The sequence below is a fragment of the Chenopodium album genome, chromosome 18, assembly GCF_948465745.1.
Source record: "Chenopodium album chromosome 18, dcCheAlbu1.1, whole genome shotgun sequence".
Classification (NCBI taxonomy): Eukaryota; Viridiplantae; Streptophyta; class Magnoliopsida; order Caryophyllales; family Amaranthaceae; genus Chenopodium; species Chenopodium album.
The window spans coordinates 3,855,004-3,869,800 of record NC_137851.1 but is presented as its reverse complement, the minus strand read 5'-3'; the positions used below and the strand labels follow the sequence as shown (position 1 = coordinate 3,869,800).

General features: G+C 31.2%; 1 long non-coding RNA gene and 1 pseudogene across 1 annotated transcript; one reads left to right on the top strand and one right to left on the bottom strand.

Moving 5' to 3' along the window:
* Window positions 1–3,056: 3,056 nt before the first annotated feature.
* LOC145592746 (aspartic proteinase PCS1 pseudogene) lies at window positions 3,057–5,044 on the bottom strand (annotated as a pseudogene).
* Window positions 5,045–11,933: 6,889 nt separating this feature from the next.
* On the top strand, window positions 11,934–12,917 carry LOC145592745 (uncharacterized). The gene is made up of 2 exons (XR_014102479.1): window positions 11,934–12,285; window positions 12,701–12,917. It is a non-coding gene; the product is annotated as an uncharacterized LOC145592745 (long non-coding RNA).
* The last annotated feature ends 1,880 nt before the right edge of the window (window positions 12,918–14,797 follow it).

The window sequence follows — 14,797 nt, the reverse complement described above, 5'->3', positions numbered from 1 at the left end:
TAGTCTTCCCAATGCAAGGCATTCTGCTAGATTGCTAGATAAAAAAAAAAAAAAAAAAAATAGTGATATAACGATGTTACGATGAAGAATTTTTTTTTTTCCGTTGAAATTCTGGGGCAAACCCTGTTGCAACGAAAATATGATTGCTGACCCTGCAGGGCAAGTAGAATGTCTATATACTACATTTTTTTGAGGAACTATGTGTCTATTTACATTCAAAATTATTTTACACTCATTTTTTAGAACAATTATTTTAAACTATTTTTTAAGGAAATTACAACAAAATTCCAAATTGCATGTAAGTTCGAATCACAATTGGATTAAAAATTAAGTGGTAGGGATGTCATAAAATTGGCGACCAATAATTAGCATCTATATTTAACTAAAAATTATATTTGACTAATCATTACATGTATCACCTTTCAATATTTGTCTTCTTTTGACCAGCCCTTAACCCCTTACTACAATTTACTTGGATATAGAAGATTCCATTCTATATGAAAATTCTTTATATGATGATAACTACTCCTTATCAAGACTCAAGAATATTGTACAACAATAAAATTCAAAAGAAAAATAAAGTCCATATTAAAATTTAATTAACTACTCTGTATAAATTGTTTTTAACTAATACAAGTATTCTACTATGTATAAACTAATATTCTTTTTTTTTTTTCCTATCAAAATACACTTCGTAGAATTTTACGCCTTTTTCTTTTGACTTTTAAAAAAATTACTACGAAGTACGTTTTATACAATCCAAAAATCCAAAACCAGCAAAAAGAAGGGAAAAAATGGATGAGGGATCCACGGGCCCACGAGTAAACTGGATCCAATCCAGTCAAGAAGGATGGGCAGCACGAGGTCTATTAGTATTGACTGTACAGTGTACCAGTGTACAACCCATTATTGACCAACTTCTCTTCATGGTTGACTAGCTTCAACCCATACTACTTTTTTAAGGTGACGTTTGGTTCCTTAAGGAGTTAAAGAGAAAGAGTTTAAGAAAGGGAATGAAGAAAAATGGAAAATAATTCCATTTAGTGTAACATTTCCTCCATTTTTTAATACTTGCAACACTTCCCTAAAATGGAAATGTCACAGTATTTACAACACACTATAAATAGATAGTTATTTTAGGGAAAATCTATACTATTTTCCTTAATTAAAGCACATGGCCCATTAAATTATATTCCTAACAACCATTCATCCCATTTTAAAGTGTTTATATGATGTGAACCCCACATTTCTTAAATATCGTGAAATAGTGTGTGTTGCATCTATTAAAAAACAGAGGAAGTATAAAACTAGGTTTCTGACCCGTGTAATTCACGAATTAGTTTATAGATACAACTTTCAATTGTAATTTTTTTTTTTTTTTGTTTTATAACATGTTATTGGAGAAAACAAACACAAAGTAGTTTAGAAAGAAGAAGATAGTGGACTAAATGCCCCCTAAGTCTGTTGCTACACTATTTGCTAATAGCTTGATAATAGTGGACTAACTACGGAAATGTATGCTCCCACGGTTTTCAAATACTTGTAAAAATTGTATTGACTCACTTTGTGAATGCATAAATTTGTCAATGTTATAAAATAAAAAAACTAATCTTTGAAAATATAAATTAAAATTAATCTAACAGCACATTACACAATAACAATTAGTATTTGTATATTAGTAAATACAGAGTACTGATGTGGTATATATGTGGTCAAAATTAATGTACGAATAATGTAAAAATTAAACTATTGTAATTATCCAGACCAGAGATTAATAAATTAAGTATGATCTTTTTTCAACTTAGAGGCTAACTAACATTTATTGCGACGATGTTATAGAGGCATGGCAAAGTAATTTAACACGGAGCGTTGCTTGACATATGCGTTGTATACTTGTATTTGTATACACACAATGGTCACTACCGCATCAACTCACGATCAAACAATTCTCTCAACATTAAAGAGGACTAAAAGAAACAACATGAAATAAATGAATTTAACTTGTTCATTAATCTTAGGAGATAGTTGAGTAAAAAGAGGGACTTTATCGAGTCAGAAAATCACAAGATATATGTGATGAACAGCATGAATAATTAGTAAACGTACTGTTGCTTTGTTTACATGTCACGATTACAAGCAACACTATCTTTTTTGCTAATGAACCTGACAATTAATTAATAAATTAATTTGGAGGTGCGTAAAAAGGTGAAGATGAATCTAGAAATTTATTAATGGTTGTGCACACGTGACAAGGACCAAAAACATACATCTGGCTCATATCTCACCTAATTTTTATTATTGGTCTTCTCTTTCTCACTGATAAAAATTGATGATGCTATGCAAATTACTACCAAGCAAAGACAGTAAATTTTTTGTTTTTACCTCGCTGTTTATGGATGAAGATTTTGCAAATAATGTCAAGTTACAAAATGTTTTTCATGGTAATGAGATGTTGATTTGAAATATTTAGGGATAAAATATGGAGAAGTACTTTTATGTAGGATTGAACTGTAAAAAATGGTACTCGTAAATGGCTATTGAGGGGGGTATGTATAAGCAATTACGGAGTTAATGTTTTTTTTTTTTTTTTAACAAGGGAGTTAATGTTCTCTGTAAGTAGAATATGGATGATAAATTGATAATGTTTAATTACACCTTTTTTTTTTTTTGAAAACATGTTAAATTATACATATGTGATTATAATAATGTTAGAATCACCAAGACACCAACTTGCTACTACTTTTAAGTTTTTACTTTTATTATTCCTAACCCAAACTAGAATGTAGACATTAACAATGCTTATATGCATTGACTAGCTTTACTAGTCAAGTAGGTTGACCAATTAAACACTCTTTATTACATAAATATATATACCTAAAAGAAGTATACATACTCTATTACTTAATGTTTTTATTTCCTTCTTTCTTTAAAGTTGAGCTTTAATGCTACCAAATCCTCATTTTTAGTTTTCCTTCTACTTGTTTATGCGGTGTGAAAATTATTACGGAATACTACATAATTATAACTATTGCTATATAAAAACTTAGAAAGTACTCCGTATAAAGATATGAAGAACTTTTAACCATTTAAATTTGTTATATACAAGTAAAAACTTGAAATGTACATAAAGATAGCACATGTTCACGTAGTTGGCAAATGCCAAACCTAAAGAGAGTTATGTCCCATCCAACAAAAAAACCACTTCACACGGCTCACCTTCAAGGAAGTGGACCTATCTTTAGATATTTAGCTACCCTTGTTTGGTCAAACTCTTAATCAAGCTCCTACCAACACCATATCTTTAAGCTTTGAACACATTATTTTCACATTTACGTACAAAAGTATATTTAAAAAAAAAAAGACAAAAAATCCACTGTTTTTAGAGGCCCAATCCTAGTCTCTGACTGGCCAAATCACACCTAACCTCTGCTAACCCTACCCTTGATTGTACCAAATCAAATTCCATCCACATATTTTGTTGATGATGATGCCCAATTATATAAGCTTCTACACCAAGTAGATCCGAATTACCAAATGTGAAGCAATGCACCCCATCGGGTCCTCTAACCTCACCCGGAACCCGGTATAATAATCGCTCCGCGGATACACTCATTTCGGCTCCTTGAAACATTAGTGTCACGGTAGGTAAAACCGGGTAACCCTTTTGAGTTAAGGGTACTCGATAACATAGATCCATTGCGCCTTGAAACACATAATTTGGGTCGCCTAACTCTTTTAATGTGGTTCTAGTTTGGGCCAAGAATTCATTCTTCAACGCGGTATAGACTGGTCCAAGTAAGAAAGTAAATTGAGTACCCGAGTCAACCATGGTTTGACCCGCACCCGTGTGATCGGGTTGAAGGATGGATTTGGGTAAAGTAAGTAATTTACCCCCAACTTTAATCCCTTCAAATTGTACCGAGTATGCCACACGGTCAAAATACGGTAAAGGGCTAGTAACTTTTACCATAGGAGTGTAACTTCTTGGCTTAAGCCAAGCAAAATTAGCCTCTCCAAATAACAACACACCCGAAGCGTCCTGACCCGAAATACAATACGAAAACTTTGGGTAATTCATTTGTGTCACAAACGATAACGACCCACGGTTCATACCCAATAACCCGGTAGTCCTCAAATCCGTCTCGGAACTACTACTAAAACCCTGATCCATACACCGGGCATCGACGAATCGCCCAATTTAAAATTATCCATTGCAAGCGTTCCCTCCATAGACGAGAAGTCCGCATAAGAGACTGACACGTGGCACAATTTTTTCGGGTCACACGACGCAGGAATAGTAGAATCCCGCGTTCGGGCCCTACAAGTGGGTGAACTACACGGGATTCGAGAATAAGAAGTTGAGTGAACAGGATCAAATAAGGAATTTAAACCCGGATTTTTTTTACAGTGAAGCCAAGAGAGCTCACTCCCTGTATCCAACACCATTGTCACAGGTTGTGGCGGAGTGCCAACTAGGAGAGAGACTGTAAGACTAACGTTGTGATGAAAAGGAAGCTTACTTGCTGGCCGTCGGATTGACCCAGGTGGGATTTGCTGAGCTTTAAGCGCAAACATAACAGTATTAGAGGGAGTTGAGCTGTGATTGCTCTGTTTTGATTGGACGAAAACAGAGCATATCTGAAACATATGAAAAATCAGATAAATTAAATATTTTTGATGAAATTTCGAATTACCCATTAAAGGGTATTATTAATTAAGGGTTTTGAAGTGATTTTCGTGTTGTAATTTGGGGGAAAAAAAGGAGAAATTTTGAAAATTGATTGGGATTTTTGGAGTGTATGAAAGGTGTTTGATAAAATGACGCCATGAAGTTATTTATAGAAAAGGAAAGAAGGGGGTTGGGTTTGGTGATGGTATATATAGGATGGTCCAGGGAGGAAAGAAAGGTACAAAACAGCTGGTGATGAATGAAAAAGAGCTTGGTTTTCCCAAGGATGGAAAAAGGAAAAGCTAGGGATCTGGAAACAAAGAAACAGGGGATATTTTTTAATTTTGATTCAATTTGATATTTGTGGATTTAAATTTAAAATTTTGGGTTACCAATAAATAAACAATAAAAGGTCTAATTTTGATTTTTCAAAGTTTTGTTCTTGGAAAGTGGGTGAATTTGCCCCCTATGATGCAGATGTTTCCAAATGCTAGAGACTGTTAAAAATTTTGGGGAAGGATTTTGTGTTACAATAGTGGGGGAAAGGATAAGAAAATATAGAGAATAATAAATAGGACAAATTATAAATCGGTGGTTTTGGTAAGAAATTCCAAAATCGTTATGTTTTTATAAAATAAATTTCGGTACAAGTTCTCTCGGCCAGGAATTAGTTTTTAAAAAAGTAAAACAAAATCTAGTGGATTTTCAGATATATCTTTTTTAATGTATTTATGACATAATTTAATGGATTATACGGCTGTAACATGTACTCGTACATGTGTACAAATTACAAATTGGAATAACTTGGATTATTTGCTTATTTTTTAAATAAAAAATAATTTGAGAAAATGAAAATCAAATTAAGTATTTTAACAAATACCTCTTCTTTAAAAAAAAAAAAAAAAAAAAAAAAAACCTCCAAATCTCCAATTTAAGGTAAGGTAAATTTGGTGAAAACATGAAGATAATGCGACGTGTGAGTAAAATTGGTGTAGTTCATGAATAGAAAAAATACACCTAATTTGGTTAGACTACATTCCAAACGTGTAAATTAAGTATAATTTAGAAGTTAGATAGATAGTACAAGTATAATGATAGTAATGTTATGGTATCATGTTTTTTTGTTGAGCCCTGTGCAATGATCGACCTCGTCAATAGTATGTCAAAGAAGCTGCCCGACAAGTATTTTATACTTTACCAACATTTGACACTTGTTCTCTTTTTTATTTGGTTTAATAGTATAGTAAGGAGCTTCAAGATCAAACAAAATTAAAGTATGCCTTGTAAGCTTACATTTCTTTTAACGAAGACTACATATATACTTACGGAGTATGTATTTACTTGTATTGGAACTAGAATTTTAAGACACGACTTTGATTATTGATATCTCTAATTACATATTACTGATACAATATAATGCGAATATACTTATTGAAAATAAATTTTAAAACACGACCCAATTAGAGCATGCAAATTAGGTCATTTTTATATACTTGAGTTTTATTAGTTTATTATCCTCATTAATAATGACTGGAAAGAATTTTATGAAATGAAGAAACTATATCGCAAAAGTTCCACAAAATGTTGCACAAAGTCATTGTGAAATAAATGTAAGATGGAAGTTGCCAATTTGGCCATGGACTACAAATGATATGGCTGGATGCCAATTCAGAAATTGAAATTATTGTTAATTGGCACTCCTAATTTGAATAAAATTAATCAAGTGAGTAGTTATCATCAGCAAACTAAGGTTTATACTAATAGTCTTGTCAATATCCTGTCTTAAACTATCATGATTTCTAATTAATATTAATTAGTTGACTAGGAACAAATCAGATAGCTACAATACTACACTATTTAGCTAAATAATATCCTAATTATACAAATTAATTTCTAAAAGTAAAGGCAACTCAATAATTGTTCCCTAATAATTCATGCATTATATTTCTTTTATTAAATGTTAAGGGAAATATTTCAAATTATGCACTTTCTTCATGAGGTGTGTATAGTTTAAGGACATTATTTTACCTAATTTTTGGAAGTTTGCCTTATATTTTTTATACCTCTCCTTGTCACAAGAAAAATCGTAATTGACAAAGGCAACTCAATAATTGAGCCCTAATAAAATTTGAGGACAGTACACTAGAAAAAGGATTTAGGCATTTAGCTAAAAACTCCATTTATTGTGCTTGACAAAATTTTAATAGACAGTCGTCTTTTTGGATTTTTTCTTGGCATTGTTTTCTTTTGAAGGGAGGGGTTCAACTAACAACCTAGAAACAACACTTATTCAACTAGAGTTAATTACTAGGAGAGATTAGGGAATTTATACCTCAAAAACAAATGATATATATATATATATATATATATATATATATATATATATATATATATATATATATATATATATATATATATATATATATATATATATATATATATATATATTGTTTGGAGGATGTGTTGTGTACATTATGTCACATCTATCGTGTATTCATATCATTTGTAGTTTACGATATAATTTGAAGTAGGACAATGTAATTTTATGCATTTCATTTATTCTCTAAAATTACTAGTAAAAGAATTTCGTGGCTGATCTTTTTTACTTATATACATGTACGTGTATTTTTTTAGTTATGAAGGAAGGAAAATTTTAAGTGATCTCTCTCTCTCTCTCTTTTTTTTTTTTTTGAAAAAAGTGATCTTTAGTTTTTAGTAGCTAAGTTTAATTTCCATCAAATTAATTTTATACGAAGTATATAACTTCATTGAAGACAATTTGTATTACAACCTCTCAATTCTGTTTTGCTCTTTATACTTGATTTTCAATTTTCACAATCCCTATACACATCTTTAACGACTAATACTTAAAATTTAAAAATTTTAATAATTTCAAAATACACTATAACTTAAATGTATTTAACAAGATTTAAATTACATAGTACAAAATACAATACATTTTTTCTTTCTTACTTTCAGAGCTGATGGACTTACTTGGCATATTGTACACATTCTTAATTAACGTTGAAAAAACAGTATTTGCTTACCATCGCTAAGAAAAGGAAAGTTAGCCAAAGCGTAAAGAAGAGCGGTGTTAAAACGTTACTCGCATTAAGAATTACCAGTAATCGAAAGCTTAGAATGTTGTCTGGCTTAATCCTTGCTTTTTGTAAAATAATCACTAATTGCCTTAGGATCTGTGTAAACGTGTAACTTTCATATCTAAAGAAAGATGATGAAGAGTCCAAATCATCGTCTATAGCGTCTTTTTCGTGCATGGATATGCCAAATATATCAATCAATGAGTAATTAAAACTACACATTCAATTCTACTTTGAAAGTGAAAAGTGAAAGCCAATCTTTACTTGACAAGACTTTTCTTGAATCAATTCTTTGCTCTACCCTTAATCATTTCATTATTCTTCAAACATTATTATTCTTACCAAGAGTTTGTTAAACTCAACATGGAGAGGTGAGGGAACTATGCATGATAGATCTATGCATTACATTTTTGTTATTAAAGCATATTGAATTGACTTTTAATCATCAAAACTTGAAAGAAAAAAAAAGAGAGAGATATGATAAAACTCAATCACTTGATGAGTTAATACTGGTTAAAGACTAACGAACGAACTCAGATAAACAAACATCTTTTATTAATCAATTATGATTTACGGGGGTATATATTGGTTTTAGTTTTTTTTTGTTGAGTTGATTCTCTAACAAATACTACTTGTATATTGAATACTGAATTCTATTCTAGTCTCAAGATCAATATGGATCAAGTTTTACATATATTATTTTTAATAAATAATCATATTGGATACTCAAGGTATTGCTAACATAGGTTTTATTTCGTTATTTAAAAGAAGTATAAACACTGTTATTGAGTCATGATTATAAATTATAATTTGGTTAGTGTGAACAGAGGACTAATCACTTTTAGCAGCCAAACATGGCTTTAAACTTATCGTTTATGCTAGGAAAGTTGATGCTTTCTAAAGGTTCCCTTGTTGAAAAGTATAAAAACCGATCAAGTACTCTTGGAAGGATGAGGAAGCTTTTTTTTTTTTTTGGTAATATGTTTTCTCAACAACGGTACTACGGAGTAATACGAAGTATACAACTAATACAAGTCATATACTCCGTGTCATAATGATGAAGCTTATATAGTGAGCAAATGTGCATAGTGAGAAGTCGATTTGAAAGTTGTATGGTATATATGGTACGGAGTATTGCATTATCTGCATATCTTTATATTTCGATATAATTAACTCTATATGTAACTAAAATACAATACAGGATATTTAATATCACCTTCAAACTATGAGATTGGAAATCGATAGATTAGTATTGTAAATTAGTCATGAGTCATCTTCAAACGGGGCCTCGAGATATGCATGACAGCCACATCGTTCTGGCTGCAAGTGCTACGACCCAAAAATCCACCCCATAGTAAACGCATCAAGATGGGAACTTAGGAAAGCGTCTTAGCCGTCAATTTTGTACAAAAACAGCCAGTTTAAATTACATTGATGCAAACATTTCTCTTGTCTTAGCTTAATTACCAGGCCAAGTCTTCAAAGTGTTTTATGCCAACCAACTGCATTGATCATATCATCCAAAGTAATGTTTACGTTTAGCTTACATATTTTATCACTATCGATCCTATCTTATATTTCATTGGTCATCTATATAATTCATTCATTAAAATTATAGAAAGTGACTTGCCAATTTTATACCACCAGAAAACCAAAATTCCACTTTCCTATATATTCCTCCAAAATTTGACACTTGTAAACATTTTTAGGTTATGCACTTTAGATTATGACTATAGGCTAACTATGCTAATTTTATAACGTTACTAGGAAATTAGGCCAAGGTCCCATTGTATTAATTATGGTGCTCTCAAATCGACTTGATCAAGCCAATTATCATGGGCTGTTATTGATCAAAATCTCACTCTAAACGTACGTAGTGCTATCTTCACTCGCAGACAATTATCTTATCTTGTTTAAACTTATTAGTTCTAGTTTTATCTTATAGTTCATCATGTGTAATTCAATATTAGAACTTTATTCATTGTCTTATCTTATCGGAATAAACTTATACTTATTTGGTCTAACATAAGTAAAAATAAGTGAAGCAAAAAAGCACTTTACTGCTATGAATTGAACTTCATTTTCAAATTAAGCATGCAAGAATTCATAATTATTTCAACGAGCGAAAGAATTGAAGGCGTTGAAGTTTATCTGCACACACTGTTAACATCCTTGTGGGCCGTTGTGGCCTAGCTAATTTCAAATTAAAGACTTCACTATCCTAATTTACCACATACAGGTGACCTAGCCAGCCTTTCTAAGCTTCTAGTCCCTAACCTTGTTGCACCCCCTCACCTCCTTATCGCCGACCCCGCCATAGGCCAACAACCAGTAAACCACCAAAGCAACTCTACACTAGCTAGAAGTATCCATGATACAAGCTAAGCGATCATGACAAGGTTGCTTCCTTCATTTTACAACCGTTTATAAGTTTGAATTTTCACAATGTTAATGCGCAATTTTAACCATAAATATCTATAATTATACTTTAGAAACTATAAGATACTTTTTACGGAGTATTCATTTAACATAACTAGCAGACTATACATACACTGAAAATGAATCTAATAAGATTTTAAGTAATTATATGAACCATGGGTCTACATACATGCTCCATTTAGCTAATTTGACCATTAATATATACAGTAATCAACTTTGTATGATGCAAAATCAACCCATTATTTGTTCTTGTAAACGATCGTGAACATACAATACATATATTCCCTAAGATTGTTAAAAACTTGTGCATAATCTTAAAGAACATAAAAAACGAAGAGATTAAATTCGTAAAGCGACAAATAAGCATATAAGGACACAGTACAATGGTGTCGGTTGTGCTCTCAACATCAGAGTTACTTTCGCTCAGCAATTAAAAAAAAAAAAAAAAAAAAAAAAAAAAAAAAGCTAATTTGGCAAACATACAACACATAGAAGGAGAGAAATTGGTAAAATTCCTAAATGGCGGCCTGCCTAACACGTACTATATAATATTGTGGATCAAATTAACTATACTATTTTGACGTTTTTTAATTTAGTCTATCGAATTCGATCATGTCTATATCTGTGTCTGTGTTAGTTGAACATTACACACACACTATGATTGCGATTCCTCATCATTCTTCGCAATATTGACATTTGATGCTTGCAGAATCTCCCATGAATTAAATAATACGAATAATATTTTATTATTTTATAAGAAAAAAAACTCAGGTTTTATGGATTAGTTATGTGGTTATATTCAATGTCACAACATTTGATGGTTATGTATAATTTATGTACTATCTTTATGATATTTGTTAAGGATAGAGTTCGGATCATTAAGTCCATATTTGAACACGTAAGTACTGTCATTAAGGAGACAAAACGTTGAACTTTAATTTGTAATCTTTTTCAGGTTTGAGGTTATAGGCGTTCAATTATTTAGATTTCTATAAGTATTAGGATTTACATACCTTTATGAATATAATTACTCCGTTTTAAGAAGGCTAAACACATAGGTTGTACAACCATGCACATATCTTAAGTGAAACAAGTACAAGAAAACGACTATTCGTTCTGTACACGTTTAATAGACTACTTTTATTTCCCGACCAATTATTTTTTATACATTGTAATCAGTACATATGAATTTAAACTTAACTTTCTAAATTTCGAGCTAATTAGCTATAATGAACTTATAATAACCGATAGCGGCCACGAAAATGTATCGATTTAACATTAAAAAAATAAAAAAGAAACAAATATAGAACTTGTGAACTTTTAAATTATAATATGCTTACAACTTCACCAAATTACAAGAAAAGTGAATTCTTAGAAAATAACTTGAATAAAATAGAATCTTAGTATTATTAAATGAACCATTCCCCTACTTTTCCATTTAGTAAGACATATACTGGAGCATAAAAAGCCTAACATAAAGCTGATTACTTGAATCTTAATGATCTTATTACCTACTGAGTAATATACTAATATGTCACTGCCACAAAATATGGAATAAGTAACACACAATACATAACTGTCAAGTTACATAGGCGATCTCTAAAGTTATACAAATCGCCTATGTAAGATAAGTGTTTGGTATGTTGAAACCTATAAAGCGTCTATATATGGTAACCGCTCTATTTAATATATCCAAATTTTACATTATATAATATAAAGCGCCTATCAATTCTATAAGTATTTAAAAAAAAAATAAAACCGAACCTACTGTCGTATATACCCACAACCTACCTTAACCCTAAAACATACAACTATACAAGTAACAAAACAGCCACCCCTTTCCTTATCCTCTTCTCTTTCTCACTCCTTTTCTCTTTGTTTTTTAGATCAAAAATCATCCTCCTCTCTTTCTCTCTCCTCAAATCCCCCCACACCGTCGTCCAGTTTCTCACGCCCACCAGTCCACCTCGCAAGTTGTTTATGCCCTTTGTCGAGCCTTGAGCCACTGCACGAGCGTCCACCGTAACACCAAGCCACGAGACAGCGTTGAGCCACTAGTATAAGATATTTCTCTTTGTAATCATCGAATATGACTTGCAAGTTTTTTCAATTTAAATGTTGTATATGATATTGTTTGATTTCATTTAACTCTATTTATGTTACTTTGAGTTACATTTAAGTTTCTGGGTACTGCATTTTTTATGATTTTTTTTTTTTCGATCTAATTTTTTTTATTTTATTCCAATTCTAATTTTTGTTTTACATTTTAGATTTTTGTTTTAATTTTCAATTATTTTGGCTCTCTAATAATTTCTGTTTTACATTCTAATTTCGTGGGGGCTGTGTCGCAGTTGGGGCTTGTGGGGGTGCGGTATTAGGTGGTGTAGGTGGTGGTGCAGTGGCCGTGGGTGTTGTAGTTGGTGGTGGTATTTTGCTATGTTGGTGCTCTTTATACAATTGTTTTGTAATTTTTTTTTTTTTTTTTTTTTAGCTTTTGATGCAGATGCAGTATGAATGGACATGAACCGATAGAACAATTCTGGAGCTAGTGATGATGCGAAGATGCTGCATTGCTGCTGCATAAGTTTAGAAAATTGATCTTAAATTATATAATTTGTGTTATATTTAGTTTTTAATTGTATTTGAGTTTTTCTACGTACATGTTTATTTTTTATTAATTGAAGTTAAAACGAGAAACTATACTTCGATGTTTTGTCGTAATTTTAGATGTTATTTTTGAATTATTATTATTGTTATTAATATTATTAATATTAATAGTAATAATAATATTTTATTTTTTTATAAAAAAAAGTAAGGAAAAGAGAACGCCTATCTATGATATGCATTCTCTATTTACATACTTATAGAGCACCTATCTTTAGATGACCGCTCTTTTTCCCATGTTTTTTATTTACTTTTTACTTAGAATATGAAGCGCCTATCTTAGATAGGCGATTTGTATTGTGTTAGATATAGCACGCCTCGTGAGACGTTCTATAGACTTTATAGGACACCCCCCAGAAGAACGCCTTTGAGGCATTTTATATTACATGTTTTAGGCGTTCTGTATTCTCATTTTTGTGGTAGTGTGTTATACATAGTGTTGCTAATAATGGACCTCCAACATACAATAAGTCATTATGTATTAATTTTCAACACGTAGCATTAGTAATAATGCTCATCCCGTTGAAATCAGTAAATCATAGTCCAAAGTAGTCAATTCAATGAGTTGAAAAGTTAGTATGAACATTATATTAATTATTCTATAATTGATAATATGCTAAGTTTTAAGCAAACAAAAAGCGTTGGTTTGCCCAAGTGCTACGTAGTAGTTCTAACTTACTAAAGGAAAGAAGGGAATAGCCCTATTTTTGCACTAAAAAAGTGGCCGAAAGTCGAAGATTTATTAGTAGTATTACGTATGTTAATATCTTCTTCGATAAAACCGCGTTTCAGAGCTTTGGACATTAATGATGGTGGTTAGCTTTATTTGATTACTTAATTAAGTTACGACTTAATTACTCTCACCTTTTTGCTATCATCCTTTTTATTGGTTCTACGTGTTTAGTAGGTTTTCGTAAGAGTTGGGGTAACTTTACACCGTCAAGATTTTGATTTATTGGTTTATACTTTGTAGAGCGATTTACTCATTTGAAGCTCTAGAACATTGAAACCTGAGTTGTAATGGACATTTTTAAAATACTACCTCCGTTACTTTTTAGGTACAACAAAGGGATATTTTTGTGAGATATAAAAAATTCCTTTATTATAAATATAAAGTAACAAAGGTAGTATTATCTTTGTTCTTTACATTTTATTGTGGAGAGCGGTGGTTCCTTATAATGACGATTCATATTAGTCGTTCTCTAATCAAATGAGGAATAAGGCTTTAAAATTGTTGTATATGTATATAATTTTGTAAAAGTAACAATGTATCATGGTATGTGGGCAGTACAAGTAACCAAAAAACGCGGAAAGCCTCTTTATATTCGGTAATTTGCGATGGACCTACATTTATACTCTGGTGATTAATAACAGCTTACGACGAGTAATACTACCGTTTTATATGGTTTGGGGTGGTTGTCCCTGAACCCGAATATGAACCGATCCGGAGATAACCTGATCCGAATGTAACCCGTAAATTATTAACCTGAGCCAAACTCGATTTGAACAGAAATTGACCCAAACCCGCACTACAAAAATAAAAGCTTTTTAGCAACTAAGTTTGGCAACAGATTTTTAAAACGTTGTTAGATAGCAACAAATATAATTTCTTTCATTGCCTAATTAAAAGCGACATTTTATGCTTTAGTTTTTTAATAATTAATGGCTACATGTTTTTGATTTGTTGCTGTTTAAAACAAATTATCTTAATAGTTGTTACTAGATGGAATCGTACTTTTCTCTTGTTGCCATATAGTAACAAACTATGGCAACAAATATTTTATTTGTATTGATTTAGAAACAAACAAAGGCAATGAATTTTCAAATTGTTGCCATTAGAAACAAGTTGTCTAAACTATTATTGCTAGATAATAGCGTATTTTTTTATTTGTTACCATTGAAAACAAGTTGTGTTACATTTTTT